This window comes from Paroedura picta, chromosome 11, assembly GCF_049243985.1.
Source record: "Paroedura picta isolate Pp20150507F chromosome 11, Ppicta_v3.0, whole genome shotgun sequence".
Classification (NCBI taxonomy): Eukaryota; Metazoa; Chordata; class Lepidosauria; order Squamata; family Gekkonidae; genus Paroedura; species Paroedura picta.
This window is the reverse complement of record NC_135379.1, coordinates 35652775-35673438: the sequence shown is the minus strand read 5'-3', so window position 1 is coordinate 35673438 and position 20664 is coordinate 35652775. Positions and strand designations below refer to the sequence as shown.

General features: G+C 45.7%; 1 protein-coding gene across 4 annotated transcripts in view; it reads right to left on the bottom strand.

The window, feature by feature from the left end:
* LRRC3B (leucine rich repeat containing 3B) overlaps positions 1-20664 on the bottom strand; it is a 117229-nt gene that overhangs the window by 53187 nt on the left and 43378 nt on the right. For 2 of the 4 annotated variants that reach the window (XM_077302560.1, XM_077302563.1), the window contains exon 1: positions 2748-3027. The gene's annotated coding sequence lies outside the window, so the exon portion shown is untranslated. Of the gene's footprint in view, positions 1-2747; positions 3028-12602; positions 12781-17122; positions 17241-20664 lie in introns of those variants that run through there. The other 2 variants (XM_077302561.1, XM_077302562.1) reach the window with 2 other exon arrangements.

Below are 20664 nucleotides of genomic sequence, written 5' to 3'. Positions count from 1 at the left end.
CATTTTTCGTTTTACGGAGTTATACACAGACCCAAAGCCCAACAAGGTCTTCTGTTGACCTAGAACCAATAGTTGGATTCTAGGTCAGGCACACATCTCTTACTGGGCGTTTCATTTTTATCTGATACGTTTCTATCTTATCCTTCCAACAAAGAGCTTTGAAGCCTCTAGAAAGTTATTCCGTCCAGTTCCACACCCAGCTAATAACCAAGGTCATGATTTGGCCATACTAACCCTTTTTCATTCCCTTTGATTTCAAGTCTGCCACTGAAACCAATGAGATTTCAAACTGACCTGATTGTGGGGTGCTTTGTGCATCCACTTCAGCAAATATGAATAACTGTACTGAGAACAACAAAATCAGAGTCCAATAGCACCTTTAAGACTAACCATTTAGACTTTGTTGGTCTTAAAGGTACTATTGGACTCTGATTTTGTTGTGCCACTTCAGACCTCTTGAATCTGTACTGAGAACAGCAATCAAACCCAAGAACATCCCACCTTTGTAAAAAGAATAGCAAAAGGCTCCATCCACCTTGCTTTGTCTACACAACTCATCCCACTATTGTCAATAGTTGTTTTCTCCAAAAACAAGACAAAGCCCAGTGACGTGACTCCAAAAATAGGCAAATCATGGGAGTATGTTATTCCCTCCACCTTGAACAGAAATGTGATCAAATTTAATTTCTAGGTAGTATTCCCACAATTTTGCCTTCGGAAGGCAAATTCATATGATTGTTTCTTGCCGTGTGCTTCCCTCCAAGTCCCTGATCACATTCTGTGAGAGTACCAGAGTTTCCTGAGGGTGTTGATTTGGGACTCTCATCCTGGAATCATTTCAGCAAAACATCCTGGCTGATCATCTCAAATTATTCATACATCTCCCTGTTTGCACCAAACACCGAACTCCACCCATCTGCATAGGCAAGATCTTGCTGCTCTTTAAATGATCACTTAGCCTTGAGTTAAAAGGAAAAAGACTGTATGATTTCACCTCAATCCTTCCCTTGAATGCGTAAACAAACCAGGAGCTGAAGTGAATTAATGGACTGTTGTCCTTCCATAACTGAGCACGTAAACAAGGCCTTGCTTTCCAAAGTGGTTCCAAAAGATGCATGCTAAGAGACTGATGGAGCTAGGACACTGATAAGCAAGAGAAATACAAATTGGTCCAAGAGCTGCTTCCTATTCTATCTGTCTGCAGAAAGTCTTTTTGTTCACTGCCTTCTCTTTCCTGGCACACGTGTCTTATCAGTAATCATCTTTCTCAGCATCTAGAAAATATGATTTTTCCAGCAACACTACATGCAAGATTACTAGAGTCAGCTTCATGTGGTGGTTAAGAGTGGCGGTCTCTAATCTGGAGAACAGAATTTGATTCCCCACTCCTTAACATGCAGCCACACAACAGTTCTGTCAGAGCTCTCGCGGCCTCACCTACTTCACAGGATGTCTGTTGTGAGGAGAGGAAGGGAAGGCGATTGTAAGCTACTTTGAGACTTCCACTTCTTCTACTAAGGGCCCAGGCACTTCTTATCAGCAATACAAAGGCAGTGGAAATACAGCTTAGATTTGGGTCTGACTTTTCTGTTAGTAATCAAAGGTCATATTTCTCATAGATTTCACAGCAAGAGGGCTAGGTCCAAACTTAATTTGGGGGTACAAGTCAATTAAGTGGCCCATCTCCCGTTTGCATTAATGGGCCCCATTTCTTTGACAGTATTAAGAGGACAGCCTGTGAGCAAAACTTATTTACACAAAGCTGTTCAATGACATCAGGGCTTGTTTGAAGCACTGGGGGCTGCAGAACTCATTCTAGCCTTCCTCCCAGGGTTCTGAGCCAAAACACCACTAAATTGGGCCTAACAGTGGGATGTCAGATATGCTGTGATAGTGTGTGACAAAGGCACTAGGAGAGGAATACAGTTTATGTAATCAGGACTTTGATACAAAACCACAGGCTCACTCTGCACCTGTTATTGACAGCCCCTCAATGAAGTCATAAGCAAAAGTTAAGCATGTGAACATCCTCTCATGAACCTGGCACCACAGCGTGTTCCATTACAACTTATCCTGCCACGGGTTACTTCTCTTGCATTTCTTAGAAACTTTTTTTTCTTTCACCCTCCAGAACCTCCTTTTGTTTGCCTTTTTAAAGCCACCCTTTCCATTACAGCGGGCCCTTTCCCCTCCGGCTTAAACAGGGGCCCAATGTGAACGTTTGATCATGATTCTACGATCCTTGATTTGCCGAGCCACGTTCTTCTCTTCTCTAAAGGCCAGGTGCCAGCCTATCGCATCCACTTGCACACCCCTCCGCCCCCAGCGTTTCGAAAGGGTGTGGAATGGCATTTCTTAAAAAGAGGCTCCTGTCGAGGTGTCACACTCCCCAGCCGGCACGGTGACACAAGCTGCCAGGTGCCACTTCCTGAGCAGCTCTACCCCACCGTGACATTTCTCACCTCCACGTCACATTTTAAGGTCGCGACCAGCGTCAGACCAGGCCATTGCACTGCCCTAGACATGCCCGGCCTCTCTCGACACCCCACCCCACCCTTTCCCTCTCGACATACTGGGCTCTTTCCCAGGAGGGGAGGCGGGCTTGGCCCAAGGCCAGAGATCAAGGAGAACCCGGGGATGCGAAGTTGGCCCAGGGCTCTAGCCTCACTCGGCCACCCCCCTCCAGGCACCCCCCCACCCCCACCGCCTCCCCCCCCCCTGGCGCCCAGGAGTTCCCGGAGCCTTACCAAGTGCGGCGGGGTGACTCAGGAAGGGAAGGCGAGGCGCAGGCATGAATGGAGCGCTGCAGCTTGCAGACCGGAGCCGCTCAGCCTCACCTGGGAGTCGCCGCCGCTGCGACTGCAGCCCGGATCACAGCCCCGGCTGCCATTTGTTGCACGCCCGCCCGGGGAAGCCGCAAGCGAGTCATTTAGGAGAAGCCCTTCCTGCCCATCGCGGGCAGACGCGGGGGCCGCTCCGCAGCAACCGATCGGGGCTCCAGGCTCCCCTGCGCCCTCTCCCCCCCACCTTCCTCCTCCTCCTCCTCCTCCTCCTCCTCCTGTCGCTTTCTCTCGTCAGGCTCTCAGTGTGGCAAAATCCCCAGGCGACCCGGGCCGCTTCCCGCCGCTCGCCTCGCTCTTCGCCTCATGCTGCGCTGCCAGCCGGCGGGCACGTCCCGATCGCTCCGGCCCCTCGCGCCTCTTGCCTCCCGAATACTGATCGGCGGCGGCGGCGGCGGCGAGCTCGGCGGCGTCCTGCAAACCCGGGCGTGGCACCCCCCGAAATAAATAAATAAATAAGCCGAGCGGAAGCCGGAGCCGCGCCACGCCAAGCCCGGGGACGACTCCGACCCGCTCTGCGCCAGGGAGGCGGCGGGGGCCCCGATCGCCTCGTGCTCCACAGGTGCTGCCGCGGCGACGGCGGCGATCAGGGAGGGGCTTCTCGGTGTTGCAGCCCCCGCCCTCTCCTGCCCACCCCCGGGGGACTTGGCATGCCGGGGAGGGAGGGAGGGAGGGAGGGAACCTCGAGCCGGTTCCCCGCTGGCTGGCGAGGCGCGCACGCAGCCCTTGGCCAGGAGGGAGCTGCCTGCCTCCCCTCGGCGGGGTAGACTTTCCGCTTATTAGACGTGCAGGAGAAAGCGGCGCGGACCGCGGGCGGGTTGTCTGGCGGGCTCCTCTCCCCGCGGGGAGTGTCTGCAGGCAGGGATGAGGTCAAGTGAAGTCACAGGCAGCCCTTCCCCACTGGGCACCCCAGGGTGTCCCCCCCCCCTTCCTCCTCCTCCTCCTCCTCCTCCGTGCGCCTCCGGAAAGGTTATCAGGTTAGCGGCTCTTCTCTCCCTTCTGGGCTCGCAAATCCAGGGCGCTGGTCTGCCATGCAGATCTTCCGTTTCGCTGAACGCCTCTTGCCAGAAGCCGTTCCGTGCTGCGCCTCGGGATCCTGGGCCGTATTCTCTCGATCCCGACTCAATCGGGCGTGATTTCTAAGCGCCCTGCACGGGAGCCAGCGTCCTGGCAAGCCACGGGAGTGCCTGGCCGGGTTGGGAATTCTACGCTCCCCACCCCCACCCCGCTCGCCACCCTTGTTGTGCTTTGCTCTCCAGTGCAATCCTAAACGGAGTTCCACTTTTCTCAATCCACTGGCTATGGACGGGGGCAACTCTGTTTAGGATCGCGACTTTCCCCTGCTCCTGCCAGCCGTGCCCTTTTCTAGCTTCCCGGGTCTGATGCCGTTCTTCACGTCGCTCAACAAACTCCCGCTCCTGTTGCTCTTTCAAGGCCGGCTTATGCCTCGGCCACGGAGGGAACCTCCCGAGGTTCCCCTTTGGCTGAATATCGCGGCGCTGCGAGACAAGACAAGACGCGCCGCTGCCTCGCTTCCCTTCGGCAACCCTGAACTGGTCGCAGCCACTCCTCTGCAATCTCCGCAATCCCACCCCCGCGCCTTCCCCCCTGTTGTTCGAGCAGCCTCATGGACGGCGAGGGGTCTTTTATCTTGTCCAGCTCGCTCCGGAACCGGAGATGCGCAGATCCATCCTCCGCCTCGGATGTCGATTGCGCGGATGGGAGGGGAGGAGACAGAGTGGGGAGGGACGGGGGGGGGGGAGAAGAACCTGCCAGGAGGGAGCGGCCACCTAGACGAACGCATGACCGAGTTCCTTCGGACTTCCCAGGGAGCCACGCCCGCCACTTAAAAGGGGAGATAACTAGGCAACGATGCAATTGACATGAGGGGCGCCAAGGCAACCCGATGGCGTGATGGGCATCCCGAGGTCCTTCCCTCCCGCCCAGGAGGCACCACCGGGAGCGCAACAGGCGGCGGGCGCTAGCTGCCCACATCCCCTGGGAGGACAGAAGGCATGGCTGGCGACACAAGGACCGGCTCCTCCCTGGCGGCTTGCCTAGATGGAACGCCTCAACCCACTGGGACTGAAGGAAGGGAGAACGCGGGGGGGGGGGGTTTACCCACCGACACAGAGGGGAGAGTGGGGAGGGCACGCCTTGGAATCCAGCTGGGTGTATGGGGGGGGGGGGTCTGGAAGGTCTGCCTTCCAAGCCTTGTTCCTCCTAGGTCGCAGACAGAGGGTCGCTATAGGAGAGTATCCATCATCAGCTCACACGTGGAGTCCTACAAGGAGGAATCCTCTCTCCTGTTTAACATCTTTATGCAACCTCTGGCTCAACTGGTGCGGAGGTTTGGGCTGGGTTGCCACCAACATGCAGATGACACCCAGCTCTTCCTCCTGATGGATGGCTGCCCTGATTCTCCCCAAGAATCCTTAGCCTGGAAGCAGTGACGAAATAGATCAAGCAGAGTCATCTGAAGCTCAATCCTGCAAAGACGGAGGTCCTGTGGCTTGGTAGGAAGGGACCATAGGAGGAAGTGCAGCTCTTAGTGGCTCGCTCTGCCAGGAACCTGGGCATGAGCCTGATGCTTCCCTTACAATGGAAGGCCAGGTCACAAAAGTAGTGCATTTTACCACCTTCACCAATCCAAGCTACTAGCGCCCTGCCTGGCTCCAGAGCACCTAGCTACAGTGATCCATGCGACCGTCACCTCTAGACTGGACTTCTGTAACTCGCTCTATGCAGGCCTGCCCTTAGCCTTGATCAGGAAACTACAGCTGGTGCAGAACGGCGTGGCCAGGATTCCCAATAAGACATCATGGTGATCCTATATCCGGCTGGTACTCCAATAACTTGGCTGGCTCCCAGTTGAATTCTGGATTAAGTTTAAGGTTTTGGTCATCACCTTTGAGGCCATATGCAGTCTAGGCCCAGAATATCTAAGAGACCGCCTCCCTGCCTACCCCCCAAAAAGCCTTACGCTCCTGAAAACTGAGACCCACCCAGGTATTGTCAATGTTATTGTTCAGTTAAAATACGGTTTTAGTTGGCATGTTATATCATGATTGTTATCTGTTATATTGCTGTATGTTCTATGTAACTGTTCTATGACGTTTTATGTAAACCGCCTAGAGCCATATGGAAATAAATAAATAAATAAATAAATAAATAAATAAATAAATAAATAGTTAGATGAAAACTAGATAGGCTTGCCATTCAGCCAACAATTCAGAACAATAGGCCAGGCAAGGTTCCGTGGGGTCTAGCTAAGGGTGCTAGATGCCTTCTCTTTGCTGAACATACCCGGGTGTAACTCATGTGCCAGTAGTCTGGCCTGTTATGATGGAATTTCCCAGATCAGTCAAAGGGCAAGGGGTTGAAGGATTTATTTGCCAGGCAGATGAGTGAGGACAGAAACAAGTCCCTGCTGAAGCTACTACTACCAGGCTTCAATCGGGCAGGATTTCCTACACTTCCCCTACCTCCGATTTCTCAGCAACTGCAAGTTGCCCCTTCTCCAACTTGCCTTCTCAGGGTTTTGGGTATTTTTGAACATTGTTATAATGCTTTGATGATGTCAAGTCTAACTCTTGGTGCTCCTGTGGCACAACTGCTGGCACAATTTCTTGCACTGCTTCCTTTAGTTGTGTAATGTTCTGGCCGGTGTCCATGTTGATCGTATCTGACCACCGTACTCTTTGTCGGCCTGGTTTCCTTTTTCCACTGACCAATCTTAGCGTAATTGTTTTCTCCACTGAGTTGGATCGCATGATATGGCAAAGTAAGTGAGACAGAGTTTCGTGATTTTGCCTACCACTGATATATCAGGCTTTATTCAAATAACCATCCATGTTGATCTGAAGCAGCAGAACAAATTTTGAGTCCAGGAGCACCTTTAAGACCAACAAAGTTTTAATCAAGGTATGAGCTTTCGTGGGCATGCACACTTCCTCAGATACCGTTTCAGGCTTTACGCGCTGTAGTATTTAGTTGTTGGTGACTTTTGCTGGCCATGGAACCCGCAGAAGCCTTCTCCAAGGCCAGAGTGCAAACAAATCGATGCTTCTCTTGTCCAATTTTTTGAACTTAAGTGGCTATTGGAAATATGATAGCTCTAACTAATCTACATTTGGTAGATTAGTTGCTTTCCCATGTTCGGTTCAAGTTCATTGCTTAGCGACCCAGAGCAATTCAATGTTTTATTTCCATACTGCACTGGCTATTCTCATCAGTTTGTGATCCAAGAAAAATGAATTGTTGAATGCATTTGATCTCTTCACCATCAATTGTTATTGTGACATGGCTGCTTTTTGCAGGGGTCATTATTTTTGTATTTTTAGTGTTTAAGAAAAGGCCAAGTTTCTGTTCTCGGTCTTCCTTTGTTTCTGCCAGGAGGGTAGTGTCATCAGCATACCGAAGATTATTGATATTCCTTCCTCCAGTCTTACTTCCAGTGTTTGATTCTTTGAGTTCAGTCTCTCTCATAATGATCTCAGCATACAAGTTAAACAGGAAGGGGGGAAAATACAACCCTGGTGCACTCCTTTCTCTGCTTTGAACCAGGCAGTGTCACCAAATAGTGGATGTACAGTAGCTTCGTGGTTTGTGAAGAGTGACTATATCAGTTTGATCAAATGCAACGGCGCCCCCAATTTTTGCAGGGCTTCCCACAATTTGTTGTGATCCACACAAAAACTTGCTTAATGTCAAAGCAGATGTAGACATCCTTCTGATAATTCTGTGACTTTTCCAAAATCCTGCACAGATTTTTTAAGTGCTCATGAGTCCCACAGCCCCATAGAAAGCCAGCTTGAACACCTGGGGGCTTTTCGCACGCCTTCAAAATCGCACAATGGTTGCCAATTGAAAACGCTATTGATTTGCCGTTATGCACAACGTCGTTGACAATCTGCCACACACCTGAAACCGATCCGCAAAAAGCGCTTCCTTGTAGCGCTTTCAGGGAAATCCCCAAAAGTGGATTCACCCTCCGGAAAGCGATACACTCCTGCAACCAATCTGCAACACTAGCGAAAAAGACCTGTGCGTTAACATTGTTGCGGTTTCTACAAAGTCCCTCCCCCTGGCTCTCTCCTCTGATCTTCCGGCGAAGCGATCGCGATTTTTTTTTCTCCGAGCGAGCGGGGATAAACGCACCAGCGAGCCTCTTTCTGTTTAGAGGCTTCCCCGGCTTCAGTCCCTCCCCAGAGTCACTAAGCACAAACAACACTTTGGACACAAACAACAGAGAAGCCCGTTTGCTGATGTATTTTCCCTTTATTTTTTACACGAAAATCGGGCCCGTGAGAGGGGGGGGGGATTTTTTTTTTCATTCGGAGGGAGCGTGGCAACGATCAAACGACAGCTCAAACACACCAGCTCAAACACACCGGGCAGCTGGATGGGTCTCTCCGTTGCAACGAATCAACACAGATTCGTTGCAATGGGTGTGTGTTTTTTTTTTTAAAAACCCTTTCTTAAAGGGAAAGGGGCCATTTGGGAGCATGCTAATGGCTGCCCATTGGCTGCTTGACGGCCAGGGGCGGGACGAGCTTGGCAAGAGCTCTTCCTTTCTAGCGATTTTTGCCGAGACCGGAAGCCTGTGGGAAACGCTACAAAACGCAACTGGATTCCACTACAAAGGCAGGTATGCATAACGACGAATTCCACTATTTTAAATGGCGATTTTTCATTCAGCAACCAATTTGCTACAAAGATCCCGGTGCGGAAAGCCCCCTGGTAATTCCCTTTCAATGGCTGTTGCTATGTGTTGTATGATTTTAAGCAGGATGTTACTAGCATGGGAAATGAGAAATAATGCTTTAATAATATTTAAATCAAGAGACCCAGTGTGGTATAGTGGTTAAGAGCCGCGGCCTCAAATCTGGAAAGCCGGGTTTGATTCCCCACTCCTCCACATGCAGCCAGCTGTACGACCTCGGGCTAGTCACAGTCCTGTTAGAGCTGTTCTCACAGAACAGTTGTCAGCGCTCTCTCAGACCCACATACCTCTCAGGGTGCCTGTTATGGGGAGAGGAAGGGAAGGTCATTGAAAACCAGTAGGAGACTCCTTTGGATAGTGAAAATCAGGTTATAAAAACCAACCCTTCTGAATTTACAGCTTCCTTATTTTTAATTAAGACTGTTTTACTGGGACAACAAAATCAGAGTCCAATAGCACCTTTAAGAACAACAAAGATTTATTAAAGGTGTGAGCTTTTGAGTGCAACCCACTTGAATCTTTTACTGGGACAGATATTATTAAATTCATGGGCTCAAGGAAGCCAGGACCACTTTATTAGGATCTTAGCATGGTGGTACAAGAGGCAAAAACTGAACCGAGAGCCCCCTGAAAACCCCCAACTTATGTATAATCATGAACAATGGATCTTCCTTTCAGTGCGCACTATTAGTCAGCTTTGGTTTAAACCGACTGGATCCTGCAGATGGGTTCTAGCACTTTGATCCTGCCTTGGACCTCAAGTTCAGTCCTCAGCAAAACCACTAACAGAACTAAAAGAACAGATATAATGTGAAAGGCATCTCTCCACAATAAAAGAGGCTAGAGACCTACTTTTAAAAAAGTAAAAGATGGCAATTCAAGAAGCCTGGTGGTAGACACATTGTTTTAACATGATGATACAATACACACGTGTCAATTTTTTAAAGTCCTCTAGTGGCAGAAGTGTTATGGGAGCCCCTGTACATACTCCGGCTTTCCTGAAACATTATTCAAAACTTTGCAGCAAAGGATTTTTGGGAAAGATCAGAGAAAAGCCACCAGGAACCTGGGAGGTGCATGAATGCACCACAGAGGTGGTATGGAGCTAGACAACAGCATTGAACCCAGGTATATAAATCATTGTTCCCCAATGAAATGGTTGGGTTTTTAATATTCAAAAGCATATTCATGGAAGACAACGTTCATTATAAGGTACAAATACAATGTATTTAGGAACCAAGGCACATAGTGGTAAAATAATTACTGTATTTAAGAAATACTGCAGTTCAAGAGCACATTATCGATCCTTCCAGTGAGAAATCAGGCACAGTATAGGCCATAAGGCCATTTACTGGTACCTGAATTTTGCAGGGCAATGCTTATTTTAAGTAAACATACTTCATCAACATCCCACGCCCAGTCGGATGCTGGGCAGAAGGACCTGGCTGCCATCATTTTCATTACTGAATCAAAGTGCTTCAGTAGCGCGGGAGAGGAAAAAATCAAATGCGCCTATAATCAAATCTTAAATCCATTAGATAGAATAAAATCATGCACATCAAAACCAAGGAAGTCTGAATGTTAAAAAGGACTGGGAGGAGGGGAATCAACCCAAAATATACCAATAATATTACGAGGGTCAAGCTACCTTGAAATATTGTCACAAATATATGTGGTGTATAAGATTTATAATATGTGGTCATATAGTCAATATCAGACTACATGGAACAAAAAATTGAGTTTTACATAACTAGTAATTTCCCATACAACATTGATGATTTCACATATACAGTTGATTAATATACCCAGTGATCAACAAGACCATATGTATTTCAACCCATAGAGCAGTGGTCCCCAACCCCCGGTCCGGCGACCGGTACCAGTCCATGGATCAATTGGTACCCGCAGCTCCTCCTCGTCCTCCTCCCCGGCTGCTGCCTTGGGGGCTGCCCTGCCACTCTGCCACTGGCTCACCTTTGGTGCTTTCCCGCGGCCACCATGGCTGGGGTTCCCGCTCGGCGTGGCACTGTGCAGCTGCTGCTGGCAGCACCCCCTAGCAGGAGGCAAGAAGTCAGGGGCGCCGGTGAGAAAGCAAGTAGAGCAGGGGCTCAGGTGGCGATGACCCTCAGCAAAAGACTCCACCCCCCAGGCCTCAGCAAAATTGTCAAGCGTTGACCGGTCCCTGGTGATAAAAAGATTGGGGACCATTGCCATAGAGCCTTCTTCAGTAGTCAATATTATACTGGCCCTCCCTGCATGCAGACTCTGGTCCAGGTGTAGTCAAACTGTGGCCCTCCAGATGTCCATGGACTACAATTCCCATGAGCCCCTCATGGGAATTGCAGTCCATGGACATCTGGAAGGCTGCAGTTTGACTACCCCTGCTCTGGTCGATTTGCAATATGCATTACACATACATCATCTATAAAACTACAGTTAAAAACATTATTGAAACTTATGATGCTCCATTCCATATGCTTCATCAATCTGTTTCCTGGTCTGCCCCATGGACAGCATGCTCTTACAATTGTTCTCCAGCTCAGGGGTGAGACACCTGGAGATAGACTAAGGGAGGCCGATAGATTTCATTAAGTGCTAGTTTGTCCTGGCGTCAACTGAAGACTTGGTGGAAGAGCGGTGTTTTCAAGGCCCTATGGAACTTAGATAGTTCAGTCAGGGCTTGGGTCTCAACTGGCAGCTCATTTCTCCAGGTTGGGGCCACAGCTGAAAAGGCCCTGACCTTGGTTGAAGTCAGACGCTTATGGTAATTTTATTAAGTCACTACATTGCAACTTATGATTGATGATACAACACTGGAAATGTTATACCAGATTCTTATATCATTGAAGATTTTGTGTTGACTGTGCAGTTACCATGAGAAGAGGTCTATGGCCTGCTTTATAAACTTTCAGCAACCACACAACTTGTGAGAAAACAACTCATGGCCTTCTACCATCTACGCCAAGCTAAGCTACTAGTGCTTTACCTAGACCCAGAATGCCTAGCCACAGTGATCCATGTGATGGTCACCTCTAGACTGGACTTCTACAACTCGCTCTACACAGGCCTACCCTTATCCTTGATCTGGAAACTACAATTGATTCATAACACTGTGGCCAGGATTCCCACCAATACACCATGGAGATCCCACATCTGGTATATACTTCAACAACTCAGCTGGCTCCCAATTCCAGATGAAGCTTAAGGTTTTGGTTCTTATCATCAAAGCCATATGTGGTCTGGGCCCGGTGTACCTGAGAGACCATCTCTCTGCCTAAACCCCCAAAAGAGCATTATGTTCTACCACCGCCAACTGGCTAGTGATCCCTGGCCCCAAAGAAATACGTCAGTCCTCAACAAGGGCCAGAGCTTTTTCTGTCCTGGCCCCCACCTGGTGGAATGAGCTCCCTGAAGAGATCAGAACCCTGCCTGAACTCCCACAATTCCACAAGGTCTGCTAAAGGGAGCTCCTCCACCAGGCATTCCCCTGAGACTGACCGACCCAATAACATCCACAGGTTGTCCCCCTCAGACACCTCTTCCATGGCCTAAGCCAGTCTGACCTCTCTGCGAGTTTCTCTCTAAATTGTCATCCCTGTTGATCAAAACTATTGAAATTATGTTATGTTAAATTTACATGTTAAAGTGAGCCACACAGTAGGTGCCAGTGACTTCAGAAAGAAGAAATGTATGTGGCCTGAAGCAAAATATTGAAGCTAATACCGAGCTAAAGCCGAGAAAGATGTTACAGTATAGGATTGGAAAGTATCTGCACAAGATAGGTTGGAACTTCAGGGAAGGAATCAGAAAATTCATCTTCAAAGAGTACCCGAGACATTTGGTAAGGAAAATTTGGATCAAGAGTTTAAATAATTGGTGCAAGATGAAGAGGAAATAAGTACTGAAAATTTTACAGACTCTATACCAAGGCAGCTGCCCATAAAAACCAACCAAGAGACATTTTTGTCCACTTTGACAGTAAGAAAGTGAAAGACTTAAAATTCAGGAACAAGAAGCAAAGGTATTTCAAGACTCACCTGGAGATCTTCTACTTAAGATCTGAATATCATTTTCTAAGTCAAATCTTGATTCAACAAGAAAAGATACTTCTGGAGAATTTCTTCACCTTAGAAGTGATTTTATCCATTGGGAGATGGATCATCAAGACGCTGACACAGGCTGAAGAACTGGCAAGTCAATTTTCAAAACAAGATCCTGAAAAGCAAAAAGAAGACAAACCAGCACTGTCAAAATAGGAGAATGGAGAAGATTAAAGTTATTTCTGTGAAAATAAATATTTCGTCTGATATGTGTCTGGCAGGGGGCACTTTTCATTCACTTTTATGAGAAACATTTTGTATTGTAGCATCAGGCACATCAATAGTGGGAACTAAAATCAAATGCAAGTTATGCTAGGACATACTGCTTTAGTGTCTAGCATGACCATCTGTTTTTGCTCTCTAAGCTGTGAAACTAACCAAAGAGTACAAAAATCTGTTTTGTGTGGGATTCCTCACCCAATGTTTTCTGTCATAGAGCCTGCAAAGTTCATGTTTCATATGTTTGTTTGAAAAATAGAAGCCATTTTGTATGAAGGGAAAAGCAAGATGGCAGCAAGGCAAACTCTGTGTGCGAGACATCAGAAACGCACCCAATGAGGCAACGTCCTTTTAACAACAGAGGATTTTAAGTATTCTATATATAAATAGAATGTTCAAGGTTTTCTTCCATCATCTCTCCAGTCCTTCAAATACTTTATTCACTCAGTCTGATCAGCAGTATTCATCTGAGTAAGAATTTTCTGTGTGATGTAGCAATCATTTATTTATTTCTGATCCACTTATTTAAACACATGCAAAGGAACACCATCTAACCATTGATGTCATAACAACATAAAAAGAGCCCTGCTGAATCAGACCTGTGGTCCATCTATGCCAGCATCCTGCGATATGCAGTGACCTAGACCTAGAAGACAAATAAACAAGGCATAGTCCTACACTTCTACAGTGTTGCCTCTTAGAACTGGTATTCAGAGCTTTCCTGTAGATACCAGGGTTAGTAGTCATTGATGGACTTGCTCTTCATGAATCTGTCTAGTCCCTTTTTAAAGCCGTCACTATGGCCACTTGCAGTGAAGTTCACAATTTAATAAATCAGTAAGTATAGAATTACTTCTTTTAGCCATCCTGAATCAGTTAGTTATTGACTACGATAGATGGCTCTGAGTTCTAGCTTTATGGAAAAACCATTTTCCTATGACTCTAGTCTATGCATAACTTTATAAACCTCTATCACATCCCCCAATTGTCAATTTTGTAACCTTTCCCCCCCTGTAATGGGGATCATCTTACAAGCATAATCCCATTGTCCATCAGGAAGTAAGAGTGCCAGGATTAGTGATGCTTAGTAGATCAATAGAACCTCAAGGATCAGAAGTAGTTGACGGCTGAATATCAGTTGCTAGGGTGGGGCAAACAAACGGAAATGGCTCATCCCTTCATGTGATGTTTACGGCTTTTCGAGAATTCTGGATTCGATGGATCCCCTGGTCTTTTCTTAAAGTCTTCTGACCCTCCATCCTTGTCAAAGAAATACTGTGGAAGGAATCAAGCAACCTCCAGCTTTTCAAGTGGATCTGAGTGAGTATCAAATATTTACAAGGCTGCCATATAGAAGATGGAGCAGAGTTTTCTCTTGCCCCAGAGGGACGGACCAGAACCAATGGGATGAAATTAATTCAAAAGAAATTCCGTCTAAACATCAGGAAGTAGTTCCTGATAGTCAGAGCGGTTTCTCAGTGGAACGGGCTTCTTTGGGAGGTGGTGGGTTCTCCATCTCTGGAAAATTTTAAACAGAGGCTGGATCTGACGGAGAGGCTGATTCTGTGAAGGCTGAAGGGGCTGGCAGGTTACAGTGGATGAGCGATAGCTTTGTGAGTGTCCTGTATAGTGCAGGGGGTTGGACTAGATGACCTATGAGGCCCCTTCCAACTCTATGATTCTATGATTCTATGATCAAGACTTTGCCAAGACTGTACATGTCTGGAGACTCATAACAACATGGAAAAAAAGACCCAGAGGATTGTCACACTGTAATCAGATTCTACACAAACTACTTTCCCGCTGAGTCTTTTCCTTCAAGGTATCCATGCTTTATGTTCTAGAAACCAGGAATGCTATTTGATAAAATTACTTCTATGCATGCAGCAGCCCTCCTGGTCAATATGAAGATTTTAGTAGTCAATCCATGTTATCACTGCTCCCCACCCTTACCTTGCAATGTGGAGAAGAATAAGATAACCTTGTGCTATTAGGCAGAAGACCCAGTAAATTTCTGAAAGCATACTTCTAAAGGTAGCCATTTGGGAGCTTTTGCTCATTATCACATCTGCTAGCATGAGATTTTTATGCCATTGTTAGCAGTGAAGATATTAAGGCTCTATTTTAAACTGAATGCATATTTCATGGCTTTGGAGAAGGTCATCTGGCATCCTGTTGATGAAGGAGGAAGTGATGATTCTCACTGATCTTGTTACATATAGTTATGGAAATGAGGACTGGATAGAGTCCCCCCCCCCCCGTTTTTAAATGTACTGTCATAATAATGTTAATTAGTATTTATAAATATTTAAGGGTCAATAATGAGATATTCTACTTGCTGTAAGACCCTTTGTCTCTACAAATACTTTGATGTCCTAAAGCAATAGTCAGTGATATCAGAGTCTTTAAAAATGATCAAAAATTAATTAAAATTACTTCATGGAGTAATTAAGGAACTAATAAATGTTGTGAATTTATTTTAGTCACCTTGGTTTTCATAGCTCTGTGTGCAGAAGCCACCAACCTTCTGTATAAAGGAAGGCTGAATGACCTTCACTTTGGCCATTAAACATGTATTCCTTTTAAGAGAGGATTACTCTGTTCACTACTAATAGTGCTATAAAATGCATATGCTAGCTGATGCATTAATGAACTTACCATGCAATGCTATGCAAAGTTACTCTTGTCTAAGCCCACTGCAATAAGCGGGTTTAGCCTGGAGTAACTGTGTTTGGGATTGCACCGTAAACTTTTTGCTGACCTGCCTACATTGAAGAAAAGGGCACAAACCCCATTTATGAGGTGGAGTCCTTACCTAACAAGCCAATTGGTCCCAAATCCTTCCTTGTGTGGATAAGGCCTGCATTTCCACATGACGATCATGTTGCTTGGGCATACTCAACACAGGACTAGAACATCAATATGAATAAATTGACAGAATTATTTTATATGCACAATCGTTTGTGTAGATCTTGAACAGGCTGTAGGTTTCAGCTACCCATTTCAGTTACCTTAATTACCTGCTTTAACTGAGTTTTAATTAATTTAATAATTTTTAAATTTCATTTATTGCTCTCACCGACCTTGGGTCCTACCTGTGTCCAGAGACAGGTGGGGCATATAAATGTGAAATATATTTATATTGCAATAACTTTGCTGTGTAAAGGAATGCTGAGAGACTTTCTCTTTAGCCATTAAACTCATTTTCCTTTTTAATAGAGGATTAATCTGTTTCGGGAGGTCAGGTTTTATACGTTCCACCTTGTTGATCTGCTAATGTGTTTCAGTTGAAACTTAACCCGACATAATCCCAAGAGCCCAGCTATGTCACAGTGTGGCTTCAAGGATCTTCCCTTTCATATACTCTCTTGTTGACAACCTGGATCAAATTTCCTGGCAAACTGGAATAAATGGACCCAATTATGCACATCCAATACATATGACAAATCCTTATTAAAAACCCTACAAACAGAACGAACTAGTTTATGTACAGGATGTCACCTGAACAGGTACACGTCAGGGCTGAACATCTAAAATGTCCTTTAGACAAATAGGATAAGACTGCATGACCAAGTTACACCTGTTTTGGGCTTAAATAGTCTGGTGTCTGTCTGGGTCCCAGTTTAGCATAGCTCACTGATTAGGAAGGAAAAACAAGACAGAGGGAGAATCTCATCTCAAAAAAGAAATAGTCATTCCCCTAACAAGCTACAAGCCTAGAAAGATGAAATGGAAAGGGAAGCAAAAAAACATGAAACAACATTGCCACACAGAAATGCAGTTCTAGAAATGCTCCTTTTATAATTGCTTGATTGTGACAAATGGGGAATCTAAGGGGGGGAAAGATGAAAAGAAAACATATATTGCCTTTGTCCTGAATGGTCCCTGGGGATATGACCCAGGATAGAAGAGATAGAAAGCTAGTCTGGGATGAAGGAAAAATCCAAATTAAAACCAATGAAGAAGTTAGGGATCCAAAGTGAGTGATTCAGCAAACAAATGGAGGTCTGTGAAGCAAGTTAGCCATGAAGGTATGGGAGCAGGTTTGGATACAAGGAAGTCCCTCCCCCCCAAAAAAACTTCACCCTTTGTGTAGATGCTGAATAGCATGTCCAATGCTATGTTGATTAGCCAACAGTCAATCTTAAAGTCACCTCGGTAGGAATAAAACCTCCCCTTCCTTGGCAGGAAAAATCTACTCTACACATAACTAGGCCTATGCTAAACTTGCTACCTACCTTACTGAAACTTCAGCTTAACCTTTTTGTGACTGAAGGGGCGAGTCCTGCAAAATCCAATAGGAGGAGAAGGACTTTTTTGAAACCACGCAGAAGTCTATGCTGAAGATCACTGGACCTGTATGGACAAAGTCATATGAGACAAATGTGGAGGGGAACTGGGAAATACTGAGTGAAAAGCCATGGCTTTGTACTGATGGAAGATATTTGTATTCTTCTAACATTTATGTAAATAACCTTGAAATCCTAAACAGGGTTAATATAACCTATGTCCAAGTCTAATACTTGATGACTTCTGTGTAGGATTATACTGTAAATCAAAGCACTAGAGCTAAGCACCAGGTCATCACATGAAGGTATGAAGGATTTTTAAAATCATACAAAATATGTTCAAAAATATCACCATAAACAACTAGGAAATCTGCCTGCAGTCCACAAGTTCATTTTAGAGTATATAACGTGTGAATTTGTCCATATGTTATCTAAAAACAGGCTGAACATGTGTGATCTGATGCACCACCAACTCAAAAAGGTCTACTGAAAGTCAGTTGGGATTGCATTCCATATATATGCCTTGTAATTACTCTACCATCTCACAAACAAGTTATTGCAATGTCACAGGAACACACGGATTGTGTAAACAGATAAGCAGGTATGCAGCAAGTTTCTGCTACTGATAAAGTAATCCTGGTCTTAAAAACACCATTTTGTGGAACGAGTTGATCTTGGGCAATAATTTAAAGGACGTGATGTGAGTCCTAAAACACACTTCTGAGCATCAGCAAGCTTTAAGTGGAAACAATTACCTGACTGGAGCACTAGAAGAAGACACAACATTTTTGTAGACAGCCAGCACACGATAACATTTATCTTAAAGGGCTTTTCCTGAGGAGACAGTGTTTCAAGGTCTGACAAATCACCATGTTAAAGACCGGAATATTGATCATATTTACTGGCTGAAAATCCTGGGGAAAATCTGGATCCAGGCAGGTAAGATGGTGGCAATTGATCAGAAAAACAAATATTAGACAAGATGTGTAGGATGTATATACAGGCCCTGGGAAAGGAAAAGAGCACCACTGAGCAATGTATTTGGACTATGATGCTGCACACAGTTTGGCTGTTTATCATCCCTTTGGCTACAGGAGGATTTAGAAGTAACAAAGCAATGACCCCTGCAATAGCTACCTTCCTGTGTCAAAAAATGCAAAGCTCATAATCAAGGCCTATCTGAAAGTCCGCTTGTCTCCTTATGCCCCCTGCAGGGCTTTTTGCTCTGCGGGTGCCAATCTGCTTGTGGTCCCTGGCCCCAGAGAAGGACGCCTGGCCTCAACCTGGGCCAGGCCTTTTTGGTCCTTGCCCCGACCTGGAGGAATGACCACCCAAAAGAGCTGACGGCCCTGACGGAGATATCTCAGTTCCACAGGGCCCATAAAACAGAGCTTTTCTGCCAGGTGTTTGGAATGTTTGGAATGTTTAGAAGCCATAGTTGGATGGCTCAAGCAGAGTAACTTGAAACTCAAAATGTCCAAGATGAAGGTTCTATGGCTGGGAAGGAAGGGAACAGGCCAGGAAGTGTGTTTGCATGATCTGGCCAGGGTGCAACTCAACATCTCACCCTGTGCCAGGAATCTAGGTGTGATCCTTGATGCCTCCCTTTCTATGGAGGTGCGGGTCATGAAAATAGCCCATCAGGTATTTTTCCACCTTTGCCAGGCAAGGATACTAGCACCCTACCTGTCCCCAGAACACCTGGCCGCAGTGATCCATGCAATGGTCACCTCCAGGATTGATTTCCATAACTTGCTCTACACAGGCCTTCCCTTGTCCTTGACCCAGAAATTGCAGCTGATACAAAATACAGCTGCTAGGGTTCTCAAAGGAACACCTTGGAGGGCCCATATCCAGCCTGTGCTGAGGCAACTGCATAGGTTACCAGTTGCTGCCTAGATCAATTTCAAGATTTTGATTTATAGTCTGGGACCCACATACCTGAGAGACTGCCTATCACCTTATGCCCCCACAGAGCCTTGCAATCCATGGGTACTAATCTGTTGGTGGTTCCTGGCCCATGCGAGGTGTGCCTGGCCTCGACCAGTGCCAGGGCCTTTTTGGTCCTAGTCTGACCTGGTGGAATGAGCTCCTGGAAGAGTTGAGGGCCCTGCAGGAGCTTTCGTGGTTCTGCAGGGCCTTCAAGACAGAGCTGTTCCACCAGTTCTTTGGTTGAGGCAAGGGTGCAAAAGACCTAGGGGCCCCTCCACACTTAATAACAGCTAATATTCTCAACAGGAATGGCAGGCACCCCTTGATTTTCCCTTGAGGCACTGGCGGGGTTGGAAATTGGGGAAGGAGGTGGGTTTTTTATTTTTGCCACTGGGCTATCATTGATTTTAATACTTCTATTTTGTGTGTAAGTTTTATGTTTTTATGATTATAACCTGCCACAAGATGGTTTTCTGATAGTGGCAAGAAATAAATCGAATGAATGAATGAATGAATGAATGAATTGGTGTTTTGCTAGATAAGTATGCTGTGTGTGTTTTTCCCCTGTGTTTTACTGGAGGTGGGGGTTGTAAGTGTATATAAACACATGAAGTTGCCTTATATTGAACCAGACCCTAGATATATGAAAATCAGTATTGTTTGCTCCAGGCTTTCTCAACCAGGGTTTCGTAAAACCGTGGAGTGTCTTGATGGCCCTGGAAGGGTTTCCTGAAGGGTTGGGAGTTAATTATTTTAAATATATTTTAAAAATTTGATAAACATTTATCTGATATTATGATCATAAATGGTCATGTTGATCCACCATCCCCTCCCAATATGGCCAATGATGGGCCGTTGGGGTGACAAGGGGAGGGGCCAGGGTGGACATGTACAGAGCTATGCTTCCCAATCATATTCTATACGATCACAGCACTTCTTGGATTTTTTGAAGCCTGAATGAAGTTTCAGGGGTTTCTCAATGCGAAAAAAGTTGAGGCAGGCTGGAATATTGGTACCAGATCTCCAGGGTTTCAGGCAGAGGCCTTTCACATCATTTCCTACCTGGTCCTTTTAACTGGAAATGCTAGGGATTGAACCTGACACTTTTTGCATGCAAAGCTCTTCCACTGAGCCACAGCCTTCCCTAAGTTTTGTCAATTCACATGATATATTTATTTTTAATTAAATTATACTAGAATTAACTATAAGTTGAAAGACTTTACCAATTTACTTAGTAAATATGTTAGTTGAGACTTTGTTTTATGAACTGGCTCATTAAGTTAGACATTAAGAATTAAATCATAAGGGAGCTTGAAAACAAATTACAAGTTGAACATCGGACAGATATAAGAGATGTTATCATAGTTTGTTGTAATTACGCCCACAAATTACTTTACTAATAGTTACAAAACATAACTGACTTGATGACTGAGTAACTAAGTTTATCAATCAAAACAAGTTATACTAATTTAATAAAATAAGATGGTTAGAGGAATATGCACATCATTTATTTAGAAGTGCTAACCAAGTTAATGAATTGATGAATTTGTATTTGCGTG